Consider the following 22,281-nt stretch of genomic DNA (forward strand, 5'->3'; position numbering starts at 1 on the left):
TTTAATCAAAACTCCATTGCATATGCAATATATATAATAATCATCAGTTGTTACCAGGTGTTATGAGACACCTGTTTTGCACAGAAGACAGTTGTCTGTAGAGCCTCACCATCCCCTCATCCTCCTGGCACTGCAGGAGCTGCAGCCAGGGCATGTGGCATCATGGCACATGTTCTGGGATCCTTGACTCCAGCTTTCTATGGATGGGGAGGTGTGGAGCAGCTGTACCATCACCTGTCCAGGCTGGCTGGTCAGGTTCCTTCAAGCACCACTCAGCCCTTTGAGGTGAGCAACTATTACCCCATGATTGAAGTCTGTGTGATGTCAGGGATGTATGGAGACATCCACAGCCATAGATTGTGCAACGAGCTTGTAATGTGTATCATTTTCTATTATTTTCCATGTCAGTAAGGCTGTTAAGGCTTACAAATATTCTGCCCTTTCTTGCAGTTTATAATTTAATTAATTGCTATTTAATTGATTTATTTTCCCCCTGTGGTGTCACTGAGTGGGGATTTAGCAGCATCAGATGACAGAGGAAGCAGGAATGAATGCAGCATCCTGTGACAGTATGAGAGGAGGTGTTTTGATGGACAAATTCTTTCTGACATGGATGAATACCTCAATGAGCTATCACAGAATATCAGCTCAATACATATTGTAATGGGATCATTAGTGGAGGTACCAACTATGTGAGGTTTGTGTTCACAAGTTACAGGGAAACATTGGCTCCTCAGAAATACTTGCCAAGTGTAAATCTTTCCCTTTTACAGAGCTGGTGCTCAGTTTACATAAAACAGGAAAATAATCTCTAAGGCCCCTGGGACTGCTCCAGCTAGCCTTGAAGTGCCTCATGGCAGGGGAGCCTTTGGAGGACAGGAACCTAAAAGCAGCTCCTGTTCAGCAGTATTATTCCATGAGGAAAATGTAAAGAAGAGAGTCTTCCATCAGCATGCATGAGCCAGCCAATAACTCCATCCCTGAATTAAGATAAATCTTTATTTTTAAGCAGAGAAGGTGGGATGACTGAGCAGGCTATGTATCTTCTCTCTCAGAAGCAGGATTTGTGTCTCTTGCCAGGCTTGTTCTCACCCTTCCCACCCCCAAACACACATCTGATTGACTGGTCTGTGCCACAGGGGCACCCAGACATGCTGGGAATGTCACTCCTTCAGGGGCTGTTGTGCACACAGATTGGCTCAATTTGTCATCACATCAGCCAAGTGGGTTGCTGAGCCTTGGGCTGCCTCTTGACCTGTGCTCTGCAGAGGAGGACAGAGCTGGAGGTGCCACAGAAGGTACTTCAGAGACTTTGCCTTCCCTGAGTCATTCTGGGTGACCAAAGGCAACCAGCTCTGGGTGACAAAGACACCTTTAGCTCCCCAAGCCCACAGGGGTGCCAGGTAAAGGGACCTGGGGTAAACAAAAACCCAGTTTTAATGCAACTTTTGAGCAGACTTGGCTGACATTTCAGCAGAATAAATCTGGAGCAATTCCAGTGGCTGTGGCGTGAGTGGGATCGGATTGTGAAACTGGGCTGAACAGCATAAAATCTGTATGTGCCCATCTACGTGTGACATGTTTGAACCTCTCCATAAATTAGCACAAACTAACAAGGTTGTTTCCAAGGCTGTAATCAAAACAAAGAGTCAGCCAAATCTCATCTGTCCCTTTTAATTCGTGCCTTCCATTTTGTGGACAGCCTTTTGAAACAGCTATCAGTGATTACATAAAAGAGATTAGCTAATATTTCTGCATAAATCAATGCCAGTGCAAGATGTTTCCTACATGTTATGAAACCCTGGGAAGGACAAGTTCCTCCTCGAGGAACAAGGATCTGCTGCCCAGCGTGACCAGAGGTGCTGGAAATTGGTGGGACCAGGGAAGAAACCTTCCTGCTTCCCAAATCAGCCTTTCAGGTTAAAAAAAACCCCTCAAAGAAAACATCTGCCTGGTGGGGAATGGGCTGCCCTGGGTTAGTCTGTTTTTTCCACAGGGGAGCACATTTTCTAGCCAAGATACAGGATGGAAACAAGGAAAGAAAGGAAGGGGCTGGAAAAAACCTTGTTGCAAACCAGATTTCCATGTGTGAATGCAAATCAATCTTGCTGCTGAAGGAAGAGCCAAACCAAAATGTGTTACATTTACTCTTTTAGCACAGTTGCTGACAAAATATCTTCATGTGAACACTGTTGGATGACTCAACAAATCTTTTTTTTTGTTTGTTCCTTTTTTAATTTTTAGGCCATTTCATCATTTTTCCTCTGTTTGTTGCTCTGTTAACATGAACAGTGAGGTTGTCCCAGGGTCAGGGAGTTGGAATTTCCCTTCCAGTGTTGTCTTACTGCTGCTCTCCTGTTTTTCTCTCTGTGTTTTTTTTAACTGCAGGTCAGAGCAGATCTATAATGAGATTGGTGGGGGAAGGCTCAGCCTTTTTCTCCCACTCTATCTGCCCTGGGTAGTTCCAGTTCCCTTACAGGAGAGCACCTGACTCTGTGTTGTCCTTCCACCCCCTCATCAATTGTCTGCATCCCAGCTTCCCTAATAAGCTTTTAAGCAAAAAAAAATACCAAAAGCAGCCTCGTGTTTTTCATTCCTTCATTTTTGAGGACATGAACTTGAGACACTGTAGCTGAATTTCAACACTGCCAAACACCAGTAGCTCCCATTAGCTGCTGAGTGCTCATCCCTTATTGAAATCAGACTTAAAGGATCTCTTAATGGTATTTATTTGATAGAATTTCTTAAAGTAGAATTGTGCTTCACACCTGAGCAAGACCTGGGAGAACCAAATGAAGGGAGATTCACACTTCTTTCTTTTCAGGTGGGACACTGAAACAAAGTGCAATTTAAGGTCTGCCATTTAAATGTGCTTTGGCTCCTCATGGTGAGGATGCCTACCCAAAGGCATTCAGTAATTTACAGAAAAAGCACAGGGGTTCCTAATTCCTATTGAAATGCACAGGAAATACCTACCTGAGAATGGATCTGAAAATGAAGCTTGTTACCTTTCTTCATCCTTTAATCTCAAGCATCTTTCAAAATTTGGCCTCCAAGTGATACGCTCAAGGAGGCATGAAATTGAGTGCTGAATCTTTATCTCCTCCACTTCTGTGTCTCTGCACTGCAATGCACAATGCAGATACATTCCTGGGCTAACAGCAATCAACAAAACTAATCCCAGAAATAAGGTTACTAGACAGATTTTTTGTGGGTTGGAAGGGACATGAGGGTGAGCAATTGCCCTCCCCATTCCCTCCCATCCAGGTTGCAGCTGAATCTGCCCCTTGATTCTCCCCAGATGTGTGATGAATTTAAAGATCTGTCCCTAATCCTTGACCTACACTGTGGACCACAGAGATGGTAATTTCTGAAATAACACCCATAGAGGATCTGAGACCTTTTCATGCTAGAAATACCACAGGGAGGAGAGTGCCTGTAGACACCAAATGTGTCTGTAGTGAAGGGAAATCTGAAGATTTCCCTCTGCTTTTTTGTGCATAACAGCATCTGTATGCCTCATTTCCATCTTCACAGCTCCTGTAATTTACATAATGAACATGTGCAAAGCCTGAGATCTGGGTTCACTTTGTATCACATTTACTGTAGATGACCTTCAAGGAATCATCAGAAAAGTTTCCCAGGCAATTTTCCCGAAGGGTATAAATGTAAAACATAAGACCATCAGGAAAGGAGAAAAGGGGAATAAAATCAAATCTCTGAGATACCCATAATTCAAAGATGCATTTTCTCTTCTACAGCAGGACAAAAATATTTGAGTTAAAAAAAAAAAAAAAAAAAAAAAAGCTTCGGCTTTAACAACTCTTTCTTTAAGACAAGTATTGGTATAAGATTTCTCTGTAAACTAACTTCATTTAGGTTTGCCTTCCTAGATCTACAGAAGGCATATTTTCATAATAAATTGCATTTGAAGAAATGTTAAGTAGACAAAAAAAACCCCACAATATCCAGACAGACAGTTTTATTTGCATTCCTTCATAAATAGTGACTGTAAAATGAGTTTACCCACTTTGGTCCCCTGATCAGGTAATAAATGTGACAAAAGCTGGTGGAAAATAGTTGGCAATCTAGCCAAGATTCATGACAGGAAGAATCCTGACCTGTGGGGGCAGGAAGAGGACATCAGAGTGAGAACAAGCAGCTGATGCTACTTTTGTCTCCTGTGAAGGTGTCAGGTGCAGCTCTGATTGCTCCTCCTGGTAGTCCTGCCCAAATCATGAGGTGAGAAACCAGGAACACACCCTTTTTTGCTTTCCACATCCATCCTTGCTGTGCCATCCTTTTCAGCCCCCTTGCAAGTGCCCTTGGAAGCTGCATCTCTGATGCTCCATTGAAGCTTATATTACACTGACATGGGCCAGCAGGAGAAAAACTTCTACAGGAGCTGGTTGGATTCTGGATAAGCAGAACTCGAGGATAATATCTTATATTCAGAGTGACAGTGAGTTGAATTTTCTTTTTTTTTTTTTTTTTTTGTTTTTTGGCTGTTTGGGCTATCAAGCTGGTTATTGTTCACTGAAGCTGTGGAGGATGCTTTGAAAGAGGAGTTGCATTTTGTAACTGACTCAGAACTTCTGTTTGTATAGAAAATGAATTGAAAGCTGAAATGCAGAGACTTATTCTGGTGATGAAGAGAGGATCTCATGTCAGCTGTCATAAGACTCTTCAGATAAAATGGATCTTAAATGCCACCATGATAGGCATGCTGGAAATGCCTCAAGTAGATAAATCTGACACTGTTCCCACTGCTGTAGGCTAAGCACATACAAAGTATTGTTCCACAAAACAAGCTTGAGAAAGTAAGAAAGCTTTTTGGAGTCCTTTGTTTTTAAAATAGTGCCCTGCATGCCCTCTTTTCAGGGCAGATCTGTGTGTTTGCATACTGTCAGGTAATTACACCACTGGTAGTAGTGTGTATCTTCCCACCTCTTAGGTGCTGCAGGTGGTTTATCCATATATCCTGTGTGGCTTGGTTATAGGGTCAGTGTATGGGTGAAAACCAGAATCTGGGTGAATCTTCACCAGCTTGTTTCTTTTACTGTGGTCTGGCCCTTGGACGCCAGCCATTAGCTTGGTCTGTAGATAATTGTGTAGTATTCAGACTTAGACTGCATCTTTCAAACTGTACAACTTGGGAGCAAAAAGGAAAAAAGGGGGTTGGAGGAAGAAGAGGACCATTTGTCTAAGGGATCTCCTGGCCTTGCTGGTTGCTGCATCTGGCACAGCAAACGTGACTGAAAGAGGAGCTTGTGTTGGATGAGGCTTTTGGTATAACATTATTTTCAACCAAATATGGATTCTCTTCAGCTCCAATATCTGTCATCCCAAAATGACATAAATCTGCCCCAGTTGCAGTTTAAGGCTGTTGGACCTTTCTTTGGATTGGAGGGGTTTATGCTTTTAACCTACAAACCCCCCAGATGGTGGTGGCTGGAGCTGAAGTTGTGAGGTAATGGTTAATGTAGGTGCATAGCAGCCAAGGAGGCTGTTCTTGGGCTTAGGAATGTTTTCTCCTTTCATCCTGCTTTTTTTTTTTTTCTTCTTTTATGGTACTGTACAGCATGTAATAACTCAGTGTATACATAATCCAAAATAAACACCCTAATTAACCCTTGTTTTGAAAAATTTAATTAGTTAGTACTTAGTCTCTGCTCATTTTCCAAACAGTTTGGAGTGGGAAAAGTGCCATGAGGAAAGCATGGCAAAATATGTTTAATGCTGAGCACCTTCAATTATTTAAGCAGTAATGTGGGCTGGACCAGTCTTTAAAAAAAAAAAATTAAAAAAATAATAATTATACAGGTACATGCATGATACGTGCTAAAATATCTTCATGCAGAGTTCCCAAACTCCAGCTCTTGCTACAGAATGGTAAAATATATCCACATATAAAGTAACTGGAGGGAGTGCAGTGGCTTAGGAGCAATTCTGCTGCTTGCCAGGGACCCCCCAACCTTCCTGCCTGGGGCTCAGGGACAGGAGGGGTGAGGGAAGCAGTAAAACTCTGTTGCTGGTGGTGATTGCCCACCCTGGCTGGATGAAGCTGGAGGCCAAATCCTGTTCTACATCCCAAATAAATGATGACTTTTCTGAAAGGTCAAGTGCTGTGCTCTGACTCACTAGCAGGAGTCATCTACAGCCCAAATGCCCTCAGAATATTTTAGTGGTGGATAATTTTACGCAAATACTCAAGCTTTAATATTCTTCCCCAGCTGAACTGTAAATAAAATTATTTCCTAAGAGCACTTATTTGAGCTTGATTATTAAATACATTGCCAAAATCTGGTCGGTTAATATACTGCCTGCTACTTGAGCTGAAGTATCTAAAAGACAAAGAATGAAGTAAAGGAAAAGGAAATCAACATTTTGCTAAATTGCATGTTTTTAAAAATCCTGTAATTGAGGCTGCTACTTCATTTCCATTTGTAAAACAGATTGAGTTCCCCTTCCATCTACTAGTGGATCTGGTTTATCTCTGATACTAATTGCAGCATTTGTGTGGTTTGCACAAGCTGCTGGTGACAGGACTTTGGGTAAGGAAAGTCACACTGCTCCTGCTGAGGTCTGGGTGTCATTCAGGACTGATACTTGGCACCCAGCTCTGCTGAACTTCAAGACCCTGTTCTTTTTCCTATGGTTCCAAAGTCTGGGTCAATCAACCGAGATAAACTTGTTAATTTACTGTCAGGATTATGTGCCTCAGGTCTCACTAGAGAAGCAGTGGGAAGGTTCAGGTGATAATAAAGCAACACCAGACGGTCTGGATGTTTAATTAAACTTGTCCGTGCTCTCTTTGACCTAGTGACTGGGCTGGAAATGTCAGCAGAACAAAGGTTGTTCATGAGGTTTGCACGTGGGCCTTTCTGCTGTGCAAGGCTTTGGAAAGAAGTGGGGGTTTGCAGTGGCTTTTCTTGTTCTTTCCCATTTTGGTTCAGAAGGGAATTGTGCTCTGAAGGTCTGGGGGAAAAGCAAACGAGTGGGTTTGTTTGGCTTTGGTTTGGTTTTGTGTTTGGTTTGGCTTTTTGTTTTTTGTTGTTTGTTTGTTTGTTTGTTTTTAAGATGAATGAGCCTTCTTTGGGAAGCTGCTCTGGCAAATCTCTTTGCCCACACCTGATTTAAGCAATTCTGGGCCTCAAGTCTGGTGAAAATCTGCTGCCTCCAACCCAGCCAGCACTCAGCTCCTATAGTATAAATTTCTTGTTATTGCTGGGGTGGGAAGGTGGCTTTTCAGAGGATTGTACCCAGGAATATAAGGTGGAAACCTCTCCCTTTCCTGTGCCCAGACACTTTTCCTGGTATCCCTTTGCTCAGATACACCACAAACCCTCTGTGGTGTGCTTCAGACTCCATCACGCTGCTCCAGTAGCAGCACCCACGGAAGCAAACAGAGGATTCATCCTTTGCCTTCCCTCCTTTCACTTTACATTTGGAAAACAACATTTTATTTTATAAGACACTCTTGAAATTAATCCACGGGGTTCCCAGGGAGGTTGGTATGGCAGAGGGAACTGTGGGTACAAAGTGGCCTTTGAGGGGCAGGGCCGTGGGCTCTCTGCCACCAGCACTGTAGGGGAGCTTTGTAATAACGACACCGGCACCAGCCAGATGTCTTCTGGAGGATTTGGTTTCAGGACACATGGCTGCTAGTTCAGGAGAAAGTGTGGGGGGGTTTCAGCTCAAATACAAGTGATTTGTTTAAAAAGCTTGCAGGTGTTAGAATTTTTATTGAAGTTGGGGAGCTGAGAAGTTCTACCCAGTGGGTGAGGTAATGCTTGCTCCGCTCAGCCTGGGAGCAGGGAGTGCACACAATCTGCATTGAATAAAGGGCAGCTGGGCTGCCAGCACAGTTTTATACATATGAAAACTAATCTGAGCCATACCAAACCAGACCTCCATTCCTGCAAATCCTTGCTGAGAACAAGAAAATCCACTGATTGCTTGCTGCTTTCCTCCTAAAGCTGGGGGGGACTTGCAAAGCAGACCTTCCCTGTCTGCCTTCCCAGTGGTCCTGGCTGGCATCTCCCCGTGGTCTGTGCCTCAATAGTTGTTGGGATGAGACTGGGAGACTGGGTGTGCTGCTGTGTTGGAGCCATCCCTGCAGCTTGGCAATGACTTTTGGGGGAGTAGGAGCAGCTGCTTCCTCTGCCATGGCCTGGCTAATGCCTGTCATGTGCCCAGGTAAAGATGAGTCCTCACTTCTGCCCCAGCTGCAGGCTTTGTTCTAAGCAGAGAAAAAGGAGGTGAACAAACACCATCAGGTGTTCCTATGGAACTGTTCAAGGGGTTTTGTTGTTTGGTTTTGTGTTTGTTTTTTTTACCCTCTCTCTAGGCTCAGTTATGCTACCTGCTAAAGCTTCAGTAGAGATAGGAGAGAGTGTTTTATTATTATTTTTATATAGGTGGGTTGTAATGTCAGGATATGAGGTTGAAAGGGCAGGTCTGAGTCAACTCTCAGATGAATTCTGAGTATTTCCTTTCTACATGGATGAGATCCAAGCATTTATCTCAGTTCAATAAACCCCACTTATTCCCACTTATTTCTGACGCTCATTCAAATAGACTTTGAATCCTTTGTGCCTACAGATCAGTGCTGGTCATTCAGGATCTTTGCAGCTCTCTCCAGAGAGGCCCAGACGTGCAGAGTCAGCAGGGGGAATATTTTTGGGGTGGCAGCTGAAGTGGGCCCTTTTATTTTTGTGTATATATATATATATATATACACAAAAATAAAGTGCAAGCCAACCCACTTTTGCCATGAGTATGTGTTGCTGGCAGGTGAAGCTTGTTGTGTGGCAGCTGGGATGTGCACTGTTTCCCTTTGGGTCTGCCCTGCCTGTGTCAGGCACCTTTTAAGGGATGGTGGTTTGGCAGATGGGGGTCTTGGCTGACTGGACAAAATGGTTTAATTCAACATATCTACCACTTGTCAGGATACAGCCTGTAAGATTTGGGTAGTATCCTTTGAGGACAGCCTGTACCCAGTACTTAAGGGCAGAAGGGCCCTGGCAGACATCAATACTGCTCTAAGGGTGTTGGGACAGAGTTTGTCATCAGCACAGTCCCTCCAGGAACATGGCACCTTACCCTTATCAGACAGGTTACATAGCCTTATTTAAATAAGGGCTAAAATTAGGGCAAATGATTCTTCACAGGCAGAAATTCATCCCCTAAGGGTTCCTACCAGCACCTAAGGAAGGTGCAGCTGGGATGTGAGGCTCCAGTGCCTGCAGGGATGGCTGTGAGGGGACTGTGGCACTTTGCTTGGGGCACTTCTGCCGGAGCCCTTTGCATTTCCCCATGCTCCTCTGACATCCTCTGCCTCCCTGAACCTGGGCTGAGTGAGTCTCACAGAGTGTTTGGGCTGCCTGAAGTCAATTTTCTCTTATTTCCCTCCAGGCTGTCTTTTCCCCTATTGCTGAATTTCACTCAGCATAATGATTTCGAGGGCACCATTTTCAATTTCCTCTGCGGAGCCAAAATTAATACTGAGTTTATGCTGCAGTGTAGCAGAGCTTTAAGCATCCACCAACAGTGTCCATATTTCAAAATAATGTTATGGCTCCTAAATCCAAATACTCCTTAAAACCACCACCATACTCCACTGTAAATATTGGTGATGCCTGCCTGGGCTGTGGCACCAGCAATAACGACTCTGTTGGTTGTGTTTATGTGCCCATTAGCATCCCACCACAGGGACCATTTTGTCCACACCATGAGCACATGCAGATGCCTGGGCCTTGGTCAGATGCTGCTGTGGGGCAGGGAGTGGTGCTGGTCCTCACCTGTGGGGAGGGAAGGGTCTGAGGGCACCACTATTGGTGATTGTCTGAGGAAGAAGGTGTCTGAGGGATCTCTGAAAGTGTTTGAAGTCCCTTTCATGAAAAGGATGCCAGGGTGTGCCTTGTTGCAGAACAGAGGCTGCCTCCCCTGGGATGTGGCACGGCTCATTTTGGGGTGCAAATGCAGAAAACACATGGCTCTGTGTCTGCCTTTGAGAACGATGGGGTGAGAGGCCAGGATGGAGCAGCAGAGCTCTCGATAGCACTGGCCAGGATGACATCCATGCTGTTAAGCTGACTTTAATAGTTTGTGTACCAGGCTTGACCAGAACAGCCCTCCCTCTTGTCCCTGTGGAAGCTGGCCAGGCCTTGCTCATGAAGGACAAGCTCAAGCACACTCTTTGCCCCTTCTCCTCACACTCTTGGTCATGTCCTGGAGAAGCTGTGGCTCTTCTTGTTGCTCCACAGGGTTTGAATTTGCCTTCACTAAGTGCTGATGCCCCAAGCTTGAGTGCTCATTGCTGGGTTACACTTAACAACTTCAGTCCAACAGTTTTCTTGAGGAAGTTTTGTTTGATTTTTATTGCCTTGCCTGGTTACAGCACTTCAAGGGGTGTTTTGGGGAGCCATGTTTCCAGAGCATGTGCATCCTGTGGCAGAAGCAGTGATGTGAGTGGCCTGGCTCTCATGGCATTGGACCCAGAGGTGCTTCAGAATCTCCTCCCAGCCTGAACTGTTCTGTGGTTTCACCTGGAACCAGGGATCTGTTGGGCTTGGCAGGAAAACCCCCCATAACTCCAGATGAAGCAAGGCTTTGACTTGAGCTCTCCAGAGTTCAAAGCTGAAGGAGAAGCCACCCTGCCTAAGCTGGGCTGAGGGCCCTCTGTCAAATTCACTGCTGTGAGAGGGTTCCCACTTTTTCTCTAGAGAAACTCTCTCCATCAGACCTCACAGGAAGGAGCTGCCTCTGCAAGGAAAGCCTCATTTACAGAGTGCATTTTTCTTGTTCCTTTTTCAGCCCCATCTGTGCAGCACAGCCCCTCTCCTCGTTTCCATCACCTCTCTGCTCACAGCTCTAGCTAAAGGTCAGATCCAGGCAATAAAGTTTAGGTCTGCTTTCCTTGGTCCTCGAGCCTTGTGGGCAAATTTTTGAGATGAAAGATTTTGGTTAAGTTATGACTTCAGTGTACACACTTGTATTGATTCCTTGCTTCTTACCAGGAAGATGGCCACTTTTAAAGAATTATTTCTAAGAAATATGTATGGGTGGGAGGACTTTAAATTTATCATGAGGAACAGGTTATAGGACACTGGGTTTACTGAGCATGTTTGCTGCTTTGGCCTGGAGATTTTGACTGTTTAGAAAGAAGCAGAGGGATGATAAGAACACACGTGTGCAAAAGTACAGAGCCATTAATTACAGCACTGCTTTGTGATATGGTCTGGTGACAGCTAATGGAGCAGGAGAAACCTGTGGAAAATGTTAGTGAGAGCTGTCAGGATGTTTGTGTTATGAGCTGCTCTGGATGATCTCACCTCTCCAAGGTTCCAGAGGGTGGGGGGTGTTCTAGGTCAGCTGGAGGCAGTGGGCGGACACCCCAGCCCTGGAGGTGCAGAGTCTGTGTGAGCTGATGGGCAGAGCCTGGTTGGAGGGACCTGGGTACTTGGTGCTGTGCTCTGCTGTGGGAAATGGGGAAGTGGATGAGTCGTGCATTTGGGAAGCATAAAATTGTCTTTTTCTTTCTGCTCCTCTGAAACGGCTTGGAGGAGGGGGCAGCACTGGAGGTGCAGGTGGGAAGGATGCAGCTGGGCTGGGGATATGCTGTGCTGTGGGACAAAGACACTTCCTCGAAGGAATTCCTTCTTCCTCCTCCCCTTCTCTTTACCCGTGGCTCGTGGGGATAATGCCTGAGGGACCAAGCTATGACACACAGGACAAAAATGGTGGGTTGGCAATGTCAGTACTGGAGGTCAGCTCGCTGCCCTGGTTTACAGGAGATCCACTGTGTCCCAGGGCTTTTCATTCATGCTGGAGATGACGAAGAGCTGTGCTTGAACAGCATTCCTGTGCCAGCACGGGCTGCTTCTAGGAGCAGGAAACCACTCCCTTTATCCTCACTTGATCTTTTGGAGTTAAGTATGTGCAGTGCCCTTCTTGGCAGTAAGAGCCTCCTAAGGAAAAAAAAAAAAAAAAAAAAAAAAAGAGAGAGAGAGGTTAGCAAGCAGAAACAGATGTTTACCACTAACTTCTTGCTTTGTGTTGACTAGGGCAGGTGGAGGAGGGAGGTTTTAAGAGAGGGAGGTCTGTACTTCAAGAGAGAGTTCTCTCTGAAAGCCTTAGCAGCTTGTGTTGGATTGAATCTGCCTTTCCCTTGATTTTGCTGTGGCCTTCATTTGGCCTGGTGTTTTTTTATTATTATTATTTAAACAGTCTTCTATTAAGAACAAGATAATTGCTTTTTCTTTCTTCTGCCTGAGCTTCTCAACACAATTAAGATACAGAAAACAAATGCTTGGACATGAGGATGATCTAATAGGCACTGACCAGCCCAAGTCACTGTGGCTCAGTTTAAATGCATGGCACTTTTCCAGGGTCTATTTGTTTCTCTTAATACAGTGATTTGTTTTTCTATATTGTTCTTCATAATGATCACAGCTCAGTGTATTCACTGGCTCCAGGTTCAATGTAATATAAATCTGGAATTAGTCTATTGAAGTCTATGTCAGATTCATTTGTTTTAACAACTCAACTAGATCTTAGTCTCATTTATCCTACTGTAGCTCCAAACTAACTCCACCAAAGTAAATACAGATTCTCTCTCACCCGTGTTTTCCAAAAAATCCTTGCCACAATCCTTGGCTACACCTTCCACCCTTGTGCTAAACCTCATGCTGCTGCAAGAAAACTCTTGTGGCATCTTGCTACACCTCCAGACTGAGCCTTCCTTAAACCCCCACTGAAAGCTGTCTAGAAAGGGCATCTGGGTTGGAGCCATCAGCTCCTTCTGCACCTCTGGCAAAGCAGCTTGGCATTCCTATTTTTTTCCTGCTCTCACTCAGCCTCCCTCCTAAACACCAGGTGTAAACACAAAGTCTGCCTGGTTAGTGTTGAATTGGGGTTTATCCATAGTTTCCAATATTTATCCTTCCCAAGCTTGTTTTCAGTAGCTTAGGGGGAAAATTAACAGGAAAACACTGAAAGGCAAAAAAGCAGGCTTGGTTTAAAAAAACAAACAAACAACAACAACAAATCCATGTTATTACTGTTAGCAAGGTTGACATCTGCTAGTCAAAGCTGTTGAATCAGAAATTTCCCTTCTAAATCCTCGTGTTTTGGGATTAAACACGGGAGATGCACACAGATTGTTTCTTTCCCCATCAGGCTTGGCCCTGACTTTCTCCCCTCCTGGAGAGCTGGCTGGTGCCTGGCAGGGGCTGTTTGCATCCTGGGATGGGAACTGGAGCTATGTAGCAAAGCTGACCCTTGCCAGCCCTCCTGGACCACACGTGTGGCTAAACCAGCTGGGCTGGGCTGGGCTGGCTGTGTGCTGCACCCATAACAAGATGGGCTCATCACAGCCCTAGAAATTTCCCCTCAAAATTAATTGCAAGCCCCTCCAATCCCCCCCAGAAAAATGTTTAGATTAATGCTCAGAGGAGGGATGCTGCTGCCTGTGTTCTGTGATTTTTTTTTCAGTCGCTTCCAATTTTACATTCTGGTAATCTGGAGAAATTCTGAAATATCTGAGGGATTGTGTTTTTTTTTTTTTTTTTTTTTTTTTTTTCTTGGATGTAGACCATGCATGTTGATGGGTGCCCAAAACACACCTCATGCTTCCCAGTGTTTTACCCAAATTTTTTTCTGCCATAAGTGCATCTCACAGCTCTGTGCTACTACTTGATAAGACAGCTGGAGAGAAGCTATTTTCTGATTTTCAGATACCATAGTTTAATGTTAGTTTTCACTGACAGTTTAAGAAGTTCTTAGAAAACTCTTCGACTTCCCCCTTAGTACTGAGATGGTAGGAGCCAGATAAAACTTATGGCTTACTAATAATCAACAAAAAAGTTCAGAGGCTTTTTTAGAGGTAAAGTGGGGGGCTGTTTCTTGTCTTCTTTAGACATGACAAATGTCTCACCCCTATCCCAAGAAGAAAAGGGAATGGTTAGTAGACCTTTCTACTAGACTTAAAATTACCCAAAGAATGTAGAAGTTTTACAGAAAAGGTGAAACTAGAAGATTTTAAGGTAAAAACTTTGAGTTTAAAGCTTTAAGTTCTGATTGGGAAATTTCCATGTGGAGATATTCTGGCTGGGGAATTTTGTTGGCCAGGCTTTCCATCCCGTGTCACCTGGCAGTGTTCATTCAAATGGGAATGAAGATGTTCCAGGTCATGGTGCCTCAATGGAGATGAGGTTGGGCTTGGGAGCTCTGCCTATGAAAGTTGAGGGAAGCTTTTTTTTTTTTTTTTGTTAAGAAAACCAAAATAAATGCTGTTTTCCATAGGACAGCAGCCCTGTCTTTAAAGATTTCTGTTACAAAAAAACCAAACCAAACCAAACCAAAAACCATTTTTTATGGAAAACAATGTTCCCACTGGCTATGTGCTTCACTTCAGAGCAGAGAGACCTTCTCATCCTTCCCTGAGGGTGCCCCAGGCCAGCTATCTGACCAACTCCTGCTCCCCATTGAAATTCAAAACTTGCTCACCATTCCTTTTCTCAGATGACATTTAAACCTGTCAGTGGCTACAACTGCTGTCCTGTAATCTTTGTAACCAGTGCAAAAATTGCACTCTTGCTTTGTGATGGCTTCTGAGAACAGCAGGAGAAAGAGAATGGCTCAGAATGGCCATCAATAGGCTGCAGTACCCATGTGCTGCTTTTCCTGTTGCTGGGCTGACAGCGTTTCCAACGCTGTTCCTCTCGGAAAGCAAAATAAACCCTGGCAGTGGTGAGTAATAATGTGCAGTAAACAGGGATGACAAACACATTTACCAGCCGTCTGACAACATGAACAATGTGTCACTTCGGTCCCCACACTTGTTTTGTCTTACGTAAGTATCCTTATGGATAAGCAGAGGGTGCTGGGATGTGTTTGCCAAGGAGTCCGAGTTCATCCCTGTAGATGGGCTGGAAGGGGATCATTGAATCACAGAGTGGCAGGGTTTGGAAGGGACCCCTGGAGATCATCTTGTCCACCCCCATGCTAAAGCAGGGTCACCTAGAGCAGGTTGCACAGGATGGTGCACAGGCAGGTTTTGAATCTCTCCAGAGAAGTGGATTTCACAACCTCTCTGGGCAGCCTGTTCCAATGCTTTCTCACCTTCAAAGTAAAGAAGTTTTTTTCCCCCTGTTCAGGTGGAACTTAGAGTTTGTGTCTGTTGCCCTCTCTCCTGTTGCTGGGCACCACTGAACAGAGACTGTTCCCATCCTCTTGATGCCCACCCTTGATATTTATAAGCACTGGTAAGGTTCCCTCTAAGTCTTCTCCAGGCTAAACAGACCCAGATGTCTTGGCCTTTCTTTGTAAGAGAGATGCTCCAGTCCCATCATTGTCTTCATGGCCCTTTACAAGACTCTCTCCGGTATTTCTAGTACTGGGGAACCAGTAGGATCCTTAAAGATCCCTAGGAGGATTCTTCACCCACAGATTCTACCTTGGCATTTTGGTGCCAGGCTGCTTACATCCCAACAAGCTGGGGATGGGTGCCCAGGTGCCCACCAGCATCCCCTGCCATGCCCTGTGCTCATCAAATACTGTCAAGGCACAGGGCATGTTTCATAGAGCACACTATGGACAGCAAGAGCTGACCTGTCTGCACACCAAGCCAGCACCAGTCAGTAAGGGCCATGCACAAATAGTGCTCTGAGCTGTGAATCCACATGTGAACCATTTTAATTGCTTTCATCTGGTATGGCCACTGGTAAACAGCAACCTATGATTGTTTATATAAAGTACAAAGGGTGCTCTGCAGTCCTATGGAGCTGTTTCCGTTTCTCTGTGATTAATATATTTACATCTACAGTCGTATGTTTGTATAAACTTCACAAACAAAAACTTGATGTTGATGTTTTGGTACCAGGCTGAAATATGGGAACAATTTTAGTCTCAACGCCAGTGTTTCTGATGTGAGAACTGAAAGGCATCCAGAAACGAATATTCTTTGGTCCCTAGATATAGCATTTTTAAAGCATTACAGAAGCAAAAACAATCCTGGAGCCTTGAAAGCTTTTTACAGTGACTCTGCTTCATGGAAATACTGACTCAGAGCCAAATGGTCGATTATATTGTATGATGTAAGAAGGAGTTAGAAAGCTTAGCAGGGAATTAGAATAATACAGTTTGTGTGTGTCTGTGTGAAGTGAAGGGGGGGGAACAGCATTTATTAGAAAGCTTTAAATCTTTTGCAGCTCTGTGTTAGCTGTGTGCAAAACTACTGCAGACCCTGTTGAGAGCAATGGGGATTCAATGTTTGACAAGCTCTGAGCTGCTGAACTCAGCTTCTGGGTGAGATGTTTTAAAGCCTTCAAAATCTCCTTTGCTGGGGAGGCAACAAACACCACCACTGCTGTGTAGCCAAGGAAGGAAAAGACTTTGCTGTGTTGCAGTTCTGGAAGGAGAATGAAGGATGGAGCAGTGTTGGGGGTTGGTGGCTGAGTCCTGTCCTGACTTCTGCTGTCAGGTGGAACTCAAGGTGGAGATCTGGGGGGTTGACACCGGAGCGGTGCATCCTCCCTGGATGTGGATGCTGGCAAAGTGAGGGGTGTGGTACAAGGGGAGCCCCAGCCCTGGCCCTTCCCTGCCCTTGGCTGCTGAGAACCATGGGGAGGATTTTATCGTTTGCTTTATCTCGTTGTCCTGCCAGGGAGAAAAGGCATTCATTGCAAGCATGAACTCTGAGACGAGTAAAAATCAAAGATGACCCAAGTGCCTGGAGGCATAAAAACAGCTACTGAATTGTTCAGCTTGTTTAATGAAATGGAGCAGCACAAAGACACAGCTGACGTATAGATTTATTATATATACAACAACACTGGCACACAAATTTATAGAGATCACTGCAAACTGTGAGCTTGGGGAAGCCTGGCTGCTGTTGGCTGTTTGAGAGAGATTTAGGATGGAAAGTCCTCTCAGGACACCTGTCCTTGGTGTTGTGCTGGGACAAACATGAAGGAGCTGGGGACGTGCCAACTTGTAGCTGCTGTTGAAGGTGGAGGAGGGTGAGTTGCTGCTTAAACCTCAGCTCTGGCTTCAGCAAGGTGCTGCTTTCAGTCATTGTCCTGCCTGTGAGCTGTGGCTCCCTGTAAGACCTGGAAGGTGACTGACTGTCCCCACTGTACCTGCAGGACAGACAGACAGACAGAGCCAGGCAGATTTGCTGCTGTCTCATTGCTCCTCTTCCCACCTCAAGTGAGTCACCAGACATGAGGAGATGCGAGTGCTGAGCGGTGCCTGTATCTAAAACGCCAACTTCAAATGATGGTGCAGGTCATTAGGTCCCTAATTTCCTCTTTAATGGATTTTCGAATGCATTTGACGAATACGTAGAAGCTCAATAGTAAATTGAAATACCATTTGCGATCTTGGACTTGAAATGGAGCCTTAATGTTGCCATTATTTATGTTTACAGAAGTCCTGTGGGTCTCCAGGGAGGTGAAATACGTGCAAGCACTGAAATGATGGGGGCTGGAAGTGCACAGCAGCATCGGCCCAGGCTGCTGCTGAAGGGACAGCTCAAGTGTGCAGAGTTTTTGGACCATGAATAATCCCATTGACTCCCAATTGCCTGTGGATGTGGCCTGGGCTGAATGGATCCTGTGTTTGCATGGAAATGTGGTCCAGAAGGAACCGAGAACATTTCCAAGCAGACTTTACCATGTGTTGCAGAGCACATCCCCCAGCTGTGAGCTGGGTTACTGGTGAGGGCTGGGGACCCTGGGGACATGAGGGCCATGGGGTCCTGGGTGCCATTGTTCAGAGGCTGTGCTCGGGGAGGAGACAATGTGAGCAGGATCATGCCTGTGTTCTGACCCACTCTGCAGACTGGACCCAGTCTCTCAAGGGGGAGTCCCACTCACCACACAGGCTCTGCAGTTTCAACCTCTCAGTTTTCAGGTACTGCATTGGTGCAGAGGAATGAAATTCAACATTCACATCAATTTGGGTAAAGCTGGCAGCATCCTTGACAAATGTTCTTCTTTTTTTTTTTTTTTTTTTTTTTTTTTTGTGCCTCCAGTTTCTAAATGGCATTACTGTTAACAGCAATGTATCAGCATTACCAGCAAGGCTGTAGAGGATGCACAAGCAAAGTGTGATATTACTTAAACCTCTGTGAGTACTCTGTGACAATTAATCAAGCAGGGTCTGGGTATGTTTTCACCTTATTCTGGTAGAGAATAACGCAATGCAATGCAGGTTTTTGGTTAAAATTCTCTGGTGAGCTGATCCCCCTCAGGTGAGAATATCTGTCTCCCTGCATGTATATTGGAACAGCACAGGCTAGAAGCCTTGTGTGAGTCTTTTTATTCCTGCCAAAGCATCCAGCACTGCTGGGTCAGTGCTGGAGGTGAGCTCCAGCCCAGAGGAACCCAGAGTCCTGTCCAAGACTGCAGCCCCTCACCCCTTGCTGGTCCAGAAATCATTTGGTTTTTGAGTTCTCATCCTGCAGCTGCTTTGGCTGCAGTGCTCCCTCCAGTCGTGCCATTCTGTATTACCAGGGGGCAGAGCTGGCAGCAGGGAAGGGCAGCAGAAGCAGGCATTTGTCTTGCTGTCCAGTAAGCCACATAACAAATAGTGATGCCAAGTGTAATCCTGCTTCGGTTAAAAGTGTTGCTTTGGTTTGTCATCATTCATTGCTCAGAGTACAGCTGCTTAATGACAGGATGTGGGAAATGAAAAGTTTTTTTTTTATGTCCGCGTCGACTTTTTAAAATAAAAATTCCTGAGCAACGGAGAGGGAGAACATGGGAACGCCTGGGTTTGAATGTCAAGACACAGCCTGGCCAGAGTGAGCCTTCCCTCCACGAGGCTCAGGAGAGGGAGGATTTGCTCTTGGCTTTAGAAATAACCTGGACAGAGCTGGGCAGTATCCACACCTTGGCTTTGTTTGCTTACGTGACACATCTGGTGCAGCTGCCTCTGCCCAGTGCCTCGCAGAAAGGGACCTGTACTTGATAGGAAGAAATGAAAAAAAAAGACAAATGCCATGTATCTGCATGGGGCCACTTCTTTGCAAAGCGTCCTGTGTCCAATTAATTAAGTAAATGTTATGTTTGGAACCAAAATATAAGGGAATGGAGGGAATATTCTAAATGGACTGTGAGCGAGCAGATGAAATCTGAGGTGGCCAGAGGAGGCTTCATTAAGCCACCAACAGAAGAGACAAGGCCAGCCCCGCTAAAATCTGGGGTGCATGGGGTTACCTTTTTCCCATTTGGCTCTGTTTTAATTTTTATAGAGGCCACAGTGGGGCTCCACCCCCTTGGCATACTATTTGCTTCTAGTAGAGGGTGCTGAATTCCTGGCAGGCATGAGATCTTTGCTCTCAGTGGGAACAGTCCTACCTGGGTGCACTGCACATCACGTAACCAAATAGGGAAGCTGATGGGTTTGGTGGGAGATGCCTTTCATCCAGACTTTATACTCGTTTCTGGCAGGCACAGCCCTTGAGGAACCACCAAAGGCTGGGGTGTGTCCAAGAAGCCTGCATAATTGCTAGCCCAACCCCTGCTTCACTCTGCCTCTAGAAATATTCTCTCTCTCCTCCTCTATGTATATTTATTAAGCACTATCCTGAACTATGTGAAATCAGTGTGGAATTTGCCTGAGGTTTCTCTCTGACAGCCCAAGGCTTCTCAGCAGAGTGAGCAAAGTTAAAGGAGGTGCAGGAGTTGGGATAAAACCTCTTGTGCTTATTAGAGAGGGAGAAAGTGAGCCGTCAGGGTGCTGTGTTTGCTGCCCTCAGCATGGCAAGAGGGATGGGGACTGGCTTCCCAAATACTTGGGATTTACCATAGTTGACAGTCTCAGATAATGTCACCTTTTTAGGATTATTTCACATATTCTTACAGTACTCCATAACCAGCAGACCACCACCATGCTCATTAGCACTCTTGGGGTTTTTTTTGCTGTTGGGTTTTTTTGCTACCCCTTGAAAATTTCTATTTAACAAGCCTACTGCTATCTCACTTTTGCTATTTTAAGTTCTGTGTCAGAAAAAGGCTGACTCACAGAAATCCGTGTTGTAGGAAATATTGGCTCAGCTGAGAAAAAATCTCTCAGTTCATTCTTCCACTGCATGATTTAGGTTTTTCTCTGTCCCTCTTTTTGTTTTTTTTTTTTCCTTGGTCTTTTGGTCTCATGTTATGGCACACATCTAGCACTGCGAAAGATGGAGAGGCATTTCTCATGCACTAGTCTGAACAGTCAAATGTTTCTTTCTGTATATACCCCGAAGTGTTTTATGTACCTGCTAGAAATGTTACATAGGGTGCTTGCACAGCTCATAAAATTTGGTCTTGTATTGGAAACGTTTTGTGGAAATATGCTGCTTAATCTACTGCAGCCATTCAGAGGTAACATTGTTGCGGTGCGCATGGGAGGCGGTGAAGATTGTGTTATCAGAAGTCCTCAAGAATAAACCTGAAAGAAATGGTTGTTCAAGGAAATGTAGATAAAATTGACTTGAAAAAGGGAAATAGTGGAGGCCCCAGGAAAGTAATACTTCTGGCTGGACTTGTGCTGCACTCAGCTCCCGATGAGTATGCACCATCAACCTTTGACAGCTAAGGGCTTGTGTAAAATAAATTCAAGATGTGCTTTGGTTGAGTGTTAGGCACATCAGTGATGTGCAGTGAAAGACAAGGCTGGAAATCCAGGATTAAATCCTAGCCTAGAGTGATGGGGGAAAAAAAAATCTCAGCTGCAAAACCTCTTTTGACTTCATGGGCATAAAAACATACAGCGGGGTGTGCTTTGGCACTGCCATGTACTTCATTCATTTTATGTTTAATATGCCAGAAAACAATGCTTAATGTAGGTGTGGCTATAGCATACCTCTCTATAGGAAAGCAGTTGATAACTATAATAAGAAAAATCAGGGACTTTTGAGTATACATATTGATTTTTTTTTTTCTGAACCTTTTTGACACCGTCGTTAGTAATCAGAAGGTGGTTTTCAATAATTGCTGTTCCCAGGACATAAAACATAGCCCTCACATAAATGATGTTGTCATCTTTAAAATACTTTATAAACACAATTTTACCCTCTTAGTTTTCTACTGAGATAAATAATTATGTGTTAAGAATAATATAATCATTTGTAGCTGTGTTAGTCCTCTCTTTTTTAGATGGAAGCTCATGCCCTGAAAATAAATAGCTTGGTGAAGGCCACATGAGGAGACTTTCAGGAGCCTGAACTGGGGGCAAAGAGTGTTGGCTCTGTCCACTGCTTGTAGCCAGAAAAATGTCTGTATAATAAAACAGGGCTTTAAATATGGACCAGAAAAGTGAATCCTCTTCAAGTTAGCTGGATTCCTCGACTTCCAGGAAATATTAACAATAGTATGTGATAGAATTAAAGGTAAATACCTAATAAATACACCTTTTGTACCTTTATTTACTCTGTGGTAATTATTCCGAGTAATGTAGGTTATATTATGAATCACGATGACGTTTACAATGCTGAATTTTTGCAACCACATCCTGGCCCTGTGAGATAATCCATTTTGATCTTAATGTGAGCCAGATACGTCTTGCTTGAAATTTCAGAGGTGTGTGATAGCTGCTGGTACACGCCCTTTTTCGTAACCTTGTTAAAATAAAACAAGTTTGGATTTGCTTATCCATCCCTGCCATGATGGGAGCTTTGCCATAACCATGGACTTAACAGGGTACTCTTTGGTATTTCTAATTGAGAGGTAACACTTTTTTTTCCATTAAAAAAAAAATGTAGGTATTTACATATCCATCTGTAAAAAAAAAAAAGAAAAAGGTTGAAGCGATCCTTCCAAAAAAGGAATTGTTCCCATGTCTCTAACTCAGCTCGCTGTGTCTAAACTAATTACTACATGAACTCTGAGGCAGTCTGGTCTTGCATTGCTGGGTGTGCTCACACAGAGGCTGTTTAACAACAGCTTTCCTGCTGTCATGGTACCCCTTGTCAGAGCATTGCCCCGCAAGGGAACCATCCTGGTTCACATTGAAACTACAGCTCCACACCTGCCACAGCTGAACCCGGGCAGCCTGTGGTGCTTTCTGGAGTCAGGTCTGTATTGGCATCTTTCCATGTTGTTTACTCCTCCACAATTGTGCAAAAAAACCCTCACAAATCCTCCCAGGGCCAGATTCTGGATACACAGGGATGATATTCAGGGCTTTCATCACTACAGTAATCATGCTGGCTGTCCTGGGGCAGCTTTCACTTTGTGTCCTCCCTCTTGCGCCAGGAATTGCTTTGGGAGCCTGAGGGGATGGTGG

Source organism: Heliangelus exortis, chromosome 9 (genome assembly GCF_036169615.1).
Source record: "Heliangelus exortis chromosome 9, bHelExo1.hap1, whole genome shotgun sequence".
NCBI classification, from domain to species: Eukaryota; Metazoa; Chordata; class Aves; order Apodiformes; family Trochilidae; genus Heliangelus; species Heliangelus exortis.